Source organism: Colias eurytheme, chromosome 1 (genome assembly GCF_061535395.1).
Source record: "Colias eurytheme isolate Ceu_HAF_F1 chromosome 1, ilColEury1 Martin Lab GWU primary, whole genome shotgun sequence".
Taxonomy (NCBI): Eukaryota; Metazoa; Arthropoda; class Insecta; order Lepidoptera; family Pieridae; genus Colias; species Colias eurytheme.
This window is the reverse complement of record NC_142980.1, coordinates 3,732,092-3,745,474: the sequence shown is the minus strand read 5'-3', so window position 1 is coordinate 3,745,474 and position 13,383 is coordinate 3,732,092. Positions and strand designations below refer to the sequence as shown.

General features: G+C 33.4%; 1 pseudogene; it reads right to left on the bottom strand.

Moving 5' to 3' along the window:
- Nucleotides 1-7,349: 7,349 nt before the first annotated feature.
- LOC149910956 (uncharacterized) lies at nucleotides 7,350-8,161 on the bottom strand (annotated as a pseudogene).
- Nucleotides 8,162-13,383: the final 5,222 nt, after the last annotated feature.

Sequence of the window (13,383 nt, the reverse complement as noted above, 5' to 3'; positions counted from 1 at the left end):
GCGTCTTAAATTTGTCTCCCTTATCACGTCCTATACGACTGCTAGCGGCGTCGCTGGCGGCTATGCCCCCAGCAGGCCGCAGCCCCGGCGGCTACGCTGATAAAACCAAGCTATATTGCTCATTTTAAAACCTAAATAACGTTCTTTGAGTGTAATATTGTTGTTGCTATGTACGCAATTTTGACGTTTATTTTTTGTTCAGTAGATTTCGTTAAATGATTGTTATTGACAGGTTTTAGTGGTCGTTATCGTAGAAATATTTATATAAAATGCGTGTGGCACTCGAGGACTGCCGCGGTAAAGAAAGCTATTGCATAGCATCGCATCGCTGTGCCGGTTGGAGTGGTGTGGAGTGGTGTTAGGTTTTTTCGTTACGGAATTTTTACATTCGGTGGCCGCGCTCAAAGTCTGAGATAAAAGCTATGCAATAGCTTAATATAGCAAACTGTAAAGGACGAGGTTCCAACATGAACTTAATATAAATTAATCCAATTTCCACCTACTCTATACAGGAAAGTCTATGGGCATTAATAAATGCAATCTTATATTTAAAATCATACCTACTTTACTTACCTATAAAGTTTTCACGCATGTAACAAATATTATAGTTACTAAAGTCTTCGCCAAAACTGTGTGGTTCATTATCTTACACCATAAAATATGGTTCCTCTTACATAACCATTGAAAGTTGCTAACGAACTCATCGAAACTGCATAAAATAAATTTAATTATGGAGCTGTCACTGATATAATAGGTAACTCACACCCTTTGCAAACTTCGGCTATTGTAGTCAACCAATTAAAACCTAAGAAAATTATCAGCTAAACTAAAAAGCGAAAACGTAAGACGACTCAGAACAAATACTGCTATAACTATTTGCTTAGCTAATTAGCCAAAGCACAAAGGATATCCGCGCTGATTGTGCTTTCATGGACTTTACTGGCTTTGCAGTTTTTGTGAGATACGAACAAAACTATCAGGTTTGCTATTTACGGTAAGTGGCCCTGGTTATGACATCAATGCTGATTTATTCAAAGCTTTCCTGTAGATTCTTGCATTCGAATTCAAAGAGAGTAGTGTAGCAAATAACTTGAAAGATAAACATTATAAAATCTATATTATTTAACATATTACTATGATTTCTTTTTTTTCTCTGTGTTTGTTCTTTTTTTCTCTTACGTATGTTTGTGTGTTAAATAAAGGATTTAAATAAAATAAATAAATATATATATTCATTCCAAACAAATAAACACGTTGACATATTAACAAGTGTTTACGATGAAAAACGTATGTATTTAATCATCACAAATGTCGAACGAACTAATGGTCGTGTTAAAGTATGGAATACAAAGCCGTGGGTTAATGTATTGCCGCTTTAACACTTGAAAACAAAAGATTAATTTTTCATAAACCAAGCGAAACGAATACCAAAGGAGACACAATAACGCGGGCGGTAGTATTGCTAGTAAATATGTTTATATATGACGTTCAACACCAAAGGTACCAATAGCGAAGGGTGAAATTATTAATAGGAAACGATTAAAAAACATCATGGAGGAACGTCAAGCTCGCAGGACAGCGTAAAGCGATTAGCCGATCTAATCGAATAAAAATATTAACTTTTTATTAATAAAATCAAAATGAAGCATAAGCTAATAAAGACTGCTATTGGCCCAAGAGCAGATTTTATTACATGTCAATTAATTAATTGGTGTTCCTTTGATACGGAAAATGTAAATTGTAATGAAATTCTGCTTCGGACAAATGTCCGTGTCTGTCTGAGGCCCTTTCAGCTTATGAGATCGGTTATTATTTCCTTTTTGACGCATTCAGATTTTCTCTACTAATTGGAAATGTGTCCAGACCGTTGCAAATATGGCAAAAGGTTGGCTCTTTTTACTGTGGTGAAAGACAAAGAATTTCACCGCCATTACATTGTGTTTGTGAAACAGTATCATCGTCAAAGTGACGAAATTTTCTTTTAGGTCAGTTTAAAAAAAAGAGTTTTGAAATAATTTAAAACTTTAAGTAACTTTATGTTTTATGAGATCTTTTTCTGAGACGTTTTCTTCATGTAATAACTATCTATGGTTTTTGCGTTCTTTCTAAAATTATGTTTAATGTCGTAATAGAAAATTGCAACTTAACATTAATTAATATAAACACTATCTATATCTCGAGCACATAAATAGTGACAAATAATAATAGCATTATAAGATAGTGACAATTGGTCTTAAGAAACTCTTATTTTTTTATTAATTAAAGTTAAAATTAACGCACTTATACAATTAAACTTATTCACGCATACACGCCACAATTTTTATAACTATTCAGAAGGAACTCTATTTTTCAGAGTACCCTGTAAACTGTTTGAAACAATTGCATTTCATGTCAAGGATAAAACGTGTTTAAATCTGCCGGCAAATTTGTGAGGACCTAGTTTGAAAATTTTGCGGCCCCGTGTAATTGATTTTTGGCTTTTCTGAATTTTCCTGCTATCGCTTTACGAAAAATAGTTCTTCTATCGTTAACATGTGACCTTTTTAATATCGTAGCTACATGATAGGTACAAATATAATTCTTGATGATTTTAAGTGTGCACGATATAATTTTAATGATTTATTATTATGATTTTCACTTTCTAAAGTCTTTTTGTTCTGTCTAAATACATAATTATTTCTAAGAAATCTGTATTGAAGAAGTAAGATTGTGACTTCTTCTCTCTTTTCAACTACGAGTTAAAATTTAAAAGTCAGGGTTAAACTACATTGAAATAAAATGCAAATAGTATAAATGAATTCATAAATTCAATTTCAAAGTATTCAAAGATATTTAGTTTAAAGCAATGAATAGATGTTAAATATCCAAAGACATATTGATGATGATTTTCAATTCGATTTTTAATGCCTTCTTGGTTTGGTAGTCAATGTCAATGCTATAGCGTTATCTACTATTAAGACGTATTCTGTTCTAAAGCTAAAACATTCTGAATTTTTTGAACTGAAAGATTGAAAAAAGGAAGAATTGCATAATCAATTAAGGTTAACAGATCACAAAAACAGAGCTCACGGAACTTTACCCACTCACACATTAACCACAATAGCAGTCTATTTGCAACGAATACGCCTTAATTCGGGGCCGAGGGTAATCAAATATGCATACGATTAAACACCCTTTGAAAAAGCGGAGGTGTGAATTACATCGCTGTTGCTGTGGTCGCGTCATAGGTGTGGGTAAAATTAGGTGTATTGTAAATTCGTTAGTGATAGGACTTATTTAGACGCGACACACGCATCGTGCTTATTCGTGCATAGCGTAATTAAGATTATTTATGGCTATCTACGGAACACGCGTGATTGGGGTTTCAGGTGCATGTTTATCGGACACAAAGATTGTTAATTTGTGCGTCGGCTGAAAGGTTTGTGTGGACTGAATTAGAATTGTCAATGCTTCTGCAGTTTGCGGCATTTATTACATTTATAATATGATGATTTAATAATGTTTTATACGATATGAAGTTATATAATGAACTGGTATTTTTAACAATTTAGGACAATGAAATAAGTATGGAAGCAATAAAAAGGTTTTACTAGTACAAGTTTTAGACAAAGTGAGCGAAGCCATCGGCAAGCCGGTACTTCATAACTCACAATTTTATTTCATAGAGCCGCTTCATGAGGTGGCAGTTGACGATCGTTCTTTTGAATATTTTATGAACTCTTATTTCTATTGAACTGGTAGACAATACCGTGAACATTTTATTATAAGAGGATAATGATATTGTGAATATTCTATTATGTTAAAAATCAAGTAATCTTTAATTTATGAAATTGTATTTAAAAAGAAAGCGGTATTCTTGTTGTACTTCACTGGTAGCGATTAATTTTTTTTTAATATTCTTGTTATTACCTAATAATTGACGTTCTTTATATGCGATAAATATGATGTAAGTTACATTCAATACAAAGTTCAACTTTTTACAAATAGCATTACATAATGGGAAATATTTTAATTTACTTGTTCGTTCGTTCGTTTGCAGCCGTGGGACGTCCAAATAATTTAATTATAAAATCATCAATCAATAATTTAATTATCAAGCTATTTCTAAAACAGCACAGCTAAGCGGTTTTTACATTCTAAGTAAGCATACAATTATTTCCTAATTTTTTTCCATTTGAATACAGTTTGAAAATATATAGCCCTGTACAATGGAAGCAATTAGCTTCTATAGTTTTTATGTAACATTTTTATAGCTTACTAGCATTCCGCCCGCGGCTTCGCCCGCTTTGTCTAAAACATAATAAATTATATTATACTAATACCTTCCTCATGAATCACTCTATCTATTTAAAAAAAACCGCATCAAAATCCGTTGCGTAGTTTTAAAGATACATAGGGACATAGGGACAGAGAAAGCGACTTTGTTTTATACTATGTAGTGATAATAATTATATTTACTTTATGCTATGCGCTTATTTCCACTTATATTGTGCTGAAATATTGTCTTTTAAAACAAAGGGTAAACGCACAGCAGGAGAGATTTTAATTAAAAACTGTATACGATAAAATTCCTTCGCTTACAGCGACTTTATTTTGTTCACACTTTTAAAAATCGAAGCTTATAATAATGAACTAGCTGTTACCCGCGGCATAACTCGCGTGATATCCTGGTAAAAGTAGCCTATCCATACTATATCTGTACCAAATTTCATACAGATCCAAGCAGCTGTTATTGCGTGATACATACATACATACATTATTGAAATTTTCACGTTTATTTTATTAGTGGGATACGCTGATCCATCGTCAAAAGTTCCCTCCATGAAACGATAAGATATTTCAAATATTCAAACACAACCCCTACAGTGAAACACTATTAAGTCGTTAGAAGGATAAACTCAGTTTTCATAATTGCACTTGCAATTGTATTTCAATTCGAGCTAACATGTTGTGTTAATAATAAATCATTAGGAAATTGTCAATAATGGCGATCAAGACTGTCACAAAGGATCTACGTACTAATATATGGATAATTGATACAATTTTCTAATTATTGATTCAAAGCAGTCGTGGGAAACTAAACAACCCTTTCAAAATAATTAACTGCATTCGGATCAACTGAATACATGCGAAATGATACCACTTGTAAATAGCCTACAAATGGTATTTATTATCCAACGAATTTTCATTAAATAAATGAGTTGGTCGTTTTATAAACATAACTTGTCACAGCTAATGTTTCAATATAACCTAAAAAGGCATACGTCAAAGCTTTAATGTTTATAATCAGGATAACCACAGATAATTAATTATCTAACAACTAGATAATCATAATGAAACGTGAAATATACATTTTATTAATGTGCGTGGGATATCAATTTGTACGGCTTTTACCTTTTCACGAGAAAAATCAATAAACTATAAATAAAGCAGACGAAAACTTTTATAGGTATCTACCTAGTACAAAAAAGAAACGAATACTTAAAGTCACCTGCAGAAAAGTTCCGATGGTTATAGTTAGCAAGTTTTTAACTAAATGTCAATCCTGTGAGCTTAACGGATATAAATCTGACTATTGTGCCAGAGTCTGGTCTAGTATTGTCTAGAATCTATAAAAGAGGCTTTAGAAGAGAAGTTTCAGGTTTATAATTCTTCGATGAAATGTATACAAAAATTATTTAATATAATCATATAAATTACCTAACATTAAAAGTAAATTTTGTATCAACATTTAAGGCAATTATTCCGTAATAGATAGGAAATTTAAATTAAGCTTTTGGTTCCGGATGAATGATTTGAAACTGGCCAACAAAATAAAATACAGATAAAAATATCACACACAGTACACATGCTATACACTGGTCTATCTACGCCTATCTGCAAACAAATCAACAAAATTTGAGAGCGAAAGTAACGCAGTAAAGCGCACAGAACCGTAAAAAGGAACACGCGAGTCGGGAACTGACAATTCTGAGTGAACCAAGGTTGAGTGTCATGTTTGCTGTCGGACTATGGTACATAGGTGTGAGACTACGCGAATTTTATTTTGAAACTAACTTTAAAAGGCAGAACTATTTGAACTAAAGTCTCAGCGTAAAAGCGTTTAATATTCTGATTCTAGAGATTCTGAGACATATTATATACTAGAGGTCCGCCCCGGCTTCACCCGTGGTACATATTATTTCGCAATAAAAGGTAGCCTATGTCCTTTCTCGGGTATCAAAATATCTCCATACCAAATTTCATGCAAATTGGTTCAGTAGTTTAGGCATGATTGAGTAACAGACAGACAGACAGACAGAGTTACTTTCGCATTTATAATATTAGTATGGATTACGTATAATTGCTATTTATAATAAGTAGTTAAAGGGGAAAGTTCTGATCATCGTATTCACACATGAGTCAAGGTTAATAATAAAAATGTGAATTGAGACATCGTCATCGTCATTCTATTGAATTATCTGTTCCAATATAAAGAATTATTAAGAATAATTCAGGAATATGTTTGTATTAGATTTCATGACGATATAAAAATGTTTAGGATTTTATATTTTAAACAAATTCTAAAATAAATCTTTTACTTTTCCGTTCGTTTTTTATTCATTCGATCCAACTAGCCATCAACTAACTATTCGTATTATTTTAGTAAAGATTTTCATAAAAAATAAAGTTTTATAAAAAAAGAATCGGACACAAGTCAATAAAAATGAAATTCTAGTCAAAAAGCTCTCAAAGATTTCTCTATTGCAAAACTCATCAAAACCCATGAGTTGACGTTGAGGCAAGTACGTACATACAAAACGAGCAGTCGTATATTTGTTTATTCATGGCTATATTTTTTTAAAACCATTTCACAGAGATAGAACTGTATATTAAAAACTCTGTAATATGATGGTAACTGAAACTGGAAATCCTTTTACGTATAAAATTTGATATGAATATTATATTGTTATGACCATTTTAACAAAACTAACGACGCTTACTAAATTTTCCGATTTTTTTGGAAAAACTTTTTATATTAATTTGATGGGGTTAATGAGTCACAAACACTGATTACTTTAAATTAACTTTATTTCTAAGTAAAAATACCGGGAACACATGCAGTCGCTATAATGTCACGGAGCAGAGAGAGACCATAGATTATACACCTCACAGGAAGGCACGCAATTTAGAATAACACAGATAATAAATAAATTTACTTTAACACTCCCTTCAAATAAGAGCCTTCCACAAAGAAAATATAAACAAAAAGTTTCAACTTCACATATACATAAGTTTAACATACAATTTACTTCTTATTATAACAGAACTTAATATTCACCTTTTATTTAACATACCAATATTACATTTATTCAACTTAAATCTATATCGGAATACAAACACTTTAAGTTCCTTGATTTGACATACCAATATTACATCTTAACAATTTAAATCTATCTCGAGGTAAAGCTTTAGTAAAAATATCAGCAAATTGATGATCTGTACTAACATACTTTAAAGAAATAATCTTTTCATTATATTTTTCTTTCACAAAATTATACTTAATATCAATATGTTTACAGCGTTTATGAAATTCACTATTTTTAATTACATTTATAGCACTTTGATTGTCAATATTTAAACACACAGAACTTTGTTTGTATTCTCCTAAATCACACAATAATTGTTTTAACCACATTAATTCTTTGGTGGCCGCACAGGCAGCCATAAATTCCGCCTCAGTAGTTGACAAGGCTACACTATGTTGGCGTTGACTGGACCATGTGATCGCAGCTCCACTTTTCATGAACACATAGCCTGTCATGGAACGCCTTGATATAGCATCATTAGCATAATCAGCATCGCTATAGCCAATTAAATCTGAGATCTGTGGCTTACATTGATAGCATAGACCAAAATCAATGGTTCCTCTTAAATATTTTAATATTTTCTTTACAGCATTCCAGTGAGACTCATTATAATTGTGCAAAAACTGACTTACCAGACTGACTGCAAACATAATGTCTGGTCTGCTTACAGTTGCTAGGTGTATAAGTGATCCAACTGCTTCTCTGTATGGTAGGTTGTATGCAGGCATCGTCTCATTTTTCTGTAACTTTACATGAGGATCAGCTGGAACAGAGTTAGGGTTAGCACTGCTCATGTTGAACCTTTCCAACAGTTTTTCAATATATTTACTTTGATGAAGGCTCTTATTTGAAGGGAGTGTTAAAGTAAATTTATTTATTATCTGTGTTATTCTAAATTGCGTGCCTTCCTGTGAGGTGTATAATCTATGGTCTCTCTCTGCTCTTCAGAACCAGTCCAGATGTAGGAATGACAAACCTGTAACCCTTGGTATTAGTACAATAACCAGTAAATATTGCTTTCTGTGCTTTTGGATCCCATTTCTTTCTTTTCTCTTTTGGTAGGTGTACCATCGCTTCACATCCAAATACACGTAGGTGACTAACACTTGGTTTATTTCCCGTCCATACTTCTTGAGGAGTTTTATAATCTAATGACTTAGTTGGTATTCTATTTAGTAGATAAGCAGCCGTATGGATAGCTTCCGCCCAGTATCTTTTAGATAATTTTGCATTGAGTAGCATACACTTGGCTTTTTCTACTAATGTTCTATTAAGTCTTTCAGCGACACCATTTTGCTGTGGTGTATAGGGCACAGTAGTTTGATGTATGATTCCATAACTTTTTAAAAGATCAGAAATATTCTTATTAATATATTCAAGGCCATTATCAGTGCGTAGACATTTGATTTTACATTCCAATTGTTTCTCTACAAAATTTTTGAATTCTTTAAATTTATCAAGCACCTCTGATTTGTGCTTTAGGAAATAAACAAATACATTTTTAGAAAAATCGTCGATAAAAGTGAGAAAGTACTTAGCTCCACCGAGAGATTCTGTCTCCATGGGCCCACATACATCGGAATGCACAAGTTCAAGGAGTTTTGTCGCCCTTGTTCCTTTATTTTTGAAAGGCAGTCTCGCTTGTTTTCCTTCTATGCATGTTATGCATGTTAAATTGTTAACACTTTTCTTTAGTACTTTCATACCTTCAGTATTTTCTAATAGTTTATTTAAGTCACTGAAATTCAGGTGACCCATACGTTGATGCCACAAATATGCATCATTTTCTTCAACATCGGACATGCATGCATAGCCTCCTCCGGGCATGTTCAGCCGGTACATGTTGTTGATAATACTAGCTGTTGCTACTATCTGATTTTTATTGTTCATAATAACACAGCCAGTTTTGTCAAATCTTACTTGGCCACCACAGCGAATAATCTGACTTACAGATAGTAAGTTTGTAGTTAATTCAGGAACATGTAATACATTTGTAAACAGTACTTTATTTTCTTGACCTTTTTCATTGTAAGTATTTAAGCTCACTTGCCCTGAGCATTGCACTGATAATACTCTGTTATCTGCTACTCTTATATTCTTTATAACGGAAGTAGTCTCATTCTGAAGCAAACTCTTGTCTTTGACCATATGTGAGGATGCGCCTGAGTCCACATACCAGGCATCACACTGTGCAGTTGTCGCTGTAAATACAGCAGCATATGATGAACTACTGGAATTTTGTGATACTTCTTTATTTTTCAATTTGCATTCTGGGCTTTTGTGTCCATATTTATTACAGGTGTAGCACCTAGGTCCTTTAGAATGCCTCTTGAAATTTTTCTGAAATTTTTTGTTAACTGCGAATGCATTTGACTCATTTTCATATGGTCTGACGTCCTGTAATAATTTTGCCTTTACAGAATCTGAAGTAATAGTTGTGCCTGAGCTTTCAATGGCCATTATCATTGGTTTGTAGCTTTCGGGCAGACCTGAGAGCAACATAGTACCTAGCCACTCGTCGTCCACTTTGAAACCAATGTTTCTGAGTTTATGAGCTGTGTTCATTATTCTGCTTACATACTCCTCTACATTTTGACATTCAGTTAGTGACGTGTTACATAAATCACGCAGTAGCCCAACTCTGCGTGTCAGCCCAGAGTCATCAAATGTTGAGGACAATTTATCCCAAACTTCTTTGGCGGTGCGAGCCTCTTGGATATGCACATAGTTCGTGGGATCCACTGAGAGGATTATCTTTGTTCTCGCCTTAGTATCTCGTTTTGGATCTGATTCCATGTTAGATTCTATGCAGTCCCACAACTCCTCATGTTGTAGATATGTTTGCATTGCAAACCGCCAAGTTGCATAGTTTTCCCGACCGGATAGCTTTTCAATTAATGCCGATTGGTTATTTGTTGCCATTTTGTTTGAATTTATTCACTTTCAACACAAAAGTTTGTATTAACAAAAGTCACGTTGCCGGTTTGAGGTTAAGTTCACATGTAATGTTTTAATCACTGATTTTACAACGAGATTTCGCACTTTCTTTGTTTCTGCGCAGTGGAAGCGTGCTGGGCCCATAACCTGATGGGGTTAATGAGTCACAAACACTGATTACTTTAAATTAACTTTATTTCTAAGTAAAAATACCGGGAACACATGCAGTCGCTATAATGTCACGGAGCAGAGAGAGACCATAGATTATACACCTCACAGGAAGGCACGCAATTTAGAATAACACAGATAATAAATAAATTTACTTTAACATAATTAAATAGTAATAGCCCTTCCAAGACACCTTTTAGTGTATTATCACGTGATAAAAATGCATTCAAATTAATTACAAATTCTAACTAATGAAAACGTTAAACTATTATATATATTATATACTATTTTTTTTCAATCATTTTAAACGTCTTTTACTCTTCTAAAATAGAATTAAGATGATAAACAAGGGAATATAAGATGTGTATACAAATAGAACCATACAAATTATGATGAGCACAATTGCCACCAAGGCTAATCCGAGGGCAAAATTTAACAGCCCAGGGCAGCTAAATACGCCGCTACATCCGATTGTAATTACGTTTGCCCGACATTTGTACCGCACTATGAGTCGTGTGTTGATTAGCCTTCGTAATCATTTTTAAATCACTTTTGCTTTTTTTATCATGTTACTAGCGGTCCGCCCCGGCTTCGCCCGTGGTACATGTTAACGTTTACTCTTTATAAGGACTGGTACTTTAAAGAATATTATAAAAAAAGAATTAACGAAATCGGTTCAACCTTCATTTTTTTATATTATAGAAGAACTTAATGTTATTATACACTAGCGAGCGCCTGATTATTTAGGATTTAATTCATAGTTGTTGTGGTCAACTTTTAAGGCTTATACATGCGCTAATAACCTTGACCATACTTAACGGATCTCAAACCTCTCCCGCTGCACCTTCTTTTTTCCTCGCATTTTGTATTTAAAAAGATACTAATCAGTGAAACAAAAAATCCTCGTCAGGGACTGTTGTGTAATTGATAATTTATTAAACATAAAATTTTCAGAGCTCTAAGTCAGCAGGTTACGAAGTTTATAGAGTATTTGCGGAAAAATCGATGACCACAGCACATTTTTTTTCTAGAAATCTATTTACTTTGGAAAAAAGTCCTCGCGAGCAATTAAAGATCAAAGACCATCCTATTTTATATATTTTTTTCGGTATTGTGCTTTATGTTGTACCAGACTTTATAAAGGTTGAACATAGTCGAAATTGCCGGGTAACGCCTTAATCGATATAATTAACGGTCAGGGTTTAATTGCTTTTCTGAATAAAATATCTTAATTGACTCCTTGTTATATCCATGTACTTATATAAGTCTAGTCGAAAACTGTGGAAGCACAAATGGACAGACGAGCAAAAAAGATTATAATATATAGACGTTTATTGTCTATTTTTGTGTCACACTGATCGCACGGTGCCCGTCGGTGCCATAACGTAGGATCTCTATGAAGCGTTTTAAAATTTATTTATTTACTAGCTTACCGCCCGCGGCTTCGCCCGCTAATGAATTATATACTAAAATCTCTTGAATCACTCTTTCTATTTAAAAAAACCGCATCAAAATCCGTTGCGTAGTTTTAAAGATTTAAGCATACAAAGCGACATAGGGACAGGGAAAGCGACTTTGTTTAATACTATATGATAGTATGTAGTGATTAGGGCAGCATCGACGGTCAGAGTACGGTCAGCGTGACACTGAAACTAGCGAAAAAATACTATTTTTTGAGAAATAATTGTCTTACAAAGTGAACAGATATGTGAGGTATTTGTAATTTAATTATACTCAAAATTTTAAATCCTTCCTTTATGACGAATTTATTCTTTTTACAGAAATTAAAGATACCATAAAAATGCATATCATGACAATATTACTTTGACAAGGCGCTACCCGCAGCCTTTTGTCTGCCTTTGAAATCTCTAGTATTGTTCGCTTCATCATCGGATACACTTTTATGAAAGATTTACAAGTCTTCATTGCACAGCTTTAATTATGCTGTATTTTAAAATCAATTTGGCTATTATTTATCAGACGATCAGGTTACATGCAGGAACCTGATACCTTCCATTGTGAATAGGATGCGGTGTGCTTTGTACATTTTATAACATAATTATTATATGTAAATTATTATCTGTTTAGATTTTTGACCGCAATGTTTGATTTGTTTTTGTTGATTTGTTTTCAGGATTTTTTAGAGATTTGATAAGTAAGCGAATTTATCATGTTCATCATGGAATCATGCGTAAAACTTCATAATTTGACACAACAATAAAACAAAGCTTTATAACTTTAAAAACTTTACTATTATACGAGATATTTGTTTCTTTGTTTGTAACGCTACCTAACGAAAAACTCAATTTTATTTTTTACTAGCGGTCCGCCCCGGCTTCGCCCGTGGTACATATTTACGTTTTCTCTACATAAAAACCATCCTCGTACTTCAAGGAATATAATAAAAAAAGAATTATCGAAATCGGTTCAGCCGTTCTCGAGTTATGCGCTTACCAACACATTTTGTGATTCATTTTTATATATAAGACTAGCGGTCCGCCCCGGCTTCGCCCGTGGTACATATTTACGTTTTCTCTACATAAAAACTATCCTCGTACTTCAAGGAATATACTAAAAAAAGAATTATCGAAATCGGTTCAGCCGTTCTCGAGTTATGCGCTTACCAACACATTTTGCGATTCATTTTTATATATAAGATTATGGTGGCCGTGTTTTATTATGGTTTAACTAAAGCGCAGCCGGGGCAAGCGATAAGTAAGTAATAATAATATTATATGAAAATAACATCCTTTTTTTATAGTGGGGAAATCTTCCAAAGATACCCACGGCCCCCGGGGAAGGAGCCGTGGGTTATGTCGGATTCTTACCGACTAAAACCCCACTGTGTTCCGTCGAGCCGCTTTAATGATGGGGCCGCGGGTATTTGTTAGAATTCTTCCGCGAACAAAACATACGTATTTCTTTTCCG